The sequence below is a fragment of the Octopus bimaculoides genome, chromosome 8 (genome assembly GCF_001194135.2).
Source record: "Octopus bimaculoides isolate UCB-OBI-ISO-001 chromosome 8, ASM119413v2, whole genome shotgun sequence".
Lineage (NCBI taxonomy): Eukaryota > Metazoa > Mollusca > Cephalopoda > Octopoda > Octopodidae > Octopus > Octopus bimaculoides.
The window spans coordinates 7,276,182-7,277,071 of NC_068988.1; positions in this window are offsets into that span (position 1 = coordinate 7,276,182).

An 890-nucleotide genomic window follows, 5' to 3' on the forward strand; every position below is an offset into this window, starting at 1 on the left:
ATATATATGTACGTATAGGTATATATTGATTATATATACCTACATCTTCGCATATGAATGCGAGTGTATGTGTGTAAAGAAATGTAAGGTAAACTTAGAAGCATGTGGTTTAGGAATTCGGCTGTCTCTGATTTCAGTTATTGTTATGGAATATTTCTGCTGACTTGCTGAGTTATAATTCTTTAAAAAATTCTTTCCTCCTAAATAAAATGTCACAAGTCATCTGCTCCGATTTTTACTGCGTTACGGAAACCAATAAGTGCAATAAACGTACACTTGTACACATATGTAGATACGTTACTCTTTACATGTAGGTATCTACGTTCAAGTATATGTACCTGTAAGCACACACACACACACACACACACACACATACATATGTGAATATATGTAGATATATTTATACGGATTTATGTGCTTATTTATTATTTCTTTCAATGATTGGATTCTGGTGGGGTTGAATTCAGACACCTAAGCGAACTCAGGTACGCATACTCAAGGGTATACGGGAGTAGGTACTTATCTATCTATTTTTCTATCTATCTATCTATCTATCAAGGTAGTAAGGTAGCTAGATAGACAGACAGGCAGGAAGACAGACAGACAGACAGACAGACAGACAAATAGATAGATAGATAGATAGATAGATAGATAGATAGATAGATAGATAAATACACGTAATACTATGCGTGTCTAAATATGAATTCCAGTATGTGAACCACACGACGAGCATGCGGTGCGCGCGCATATATATGCGTGTGTGTGTGTGTGTGTGTGTGTGTGTGAATATGTGTGTGTGCGTGAACGTGTGGGTGCATGTGTATGTGTGTGCGTGTGGTTGTCTTTCCATGGTTGTAGCGATATTAATATAAATGAATAATGTATGCATG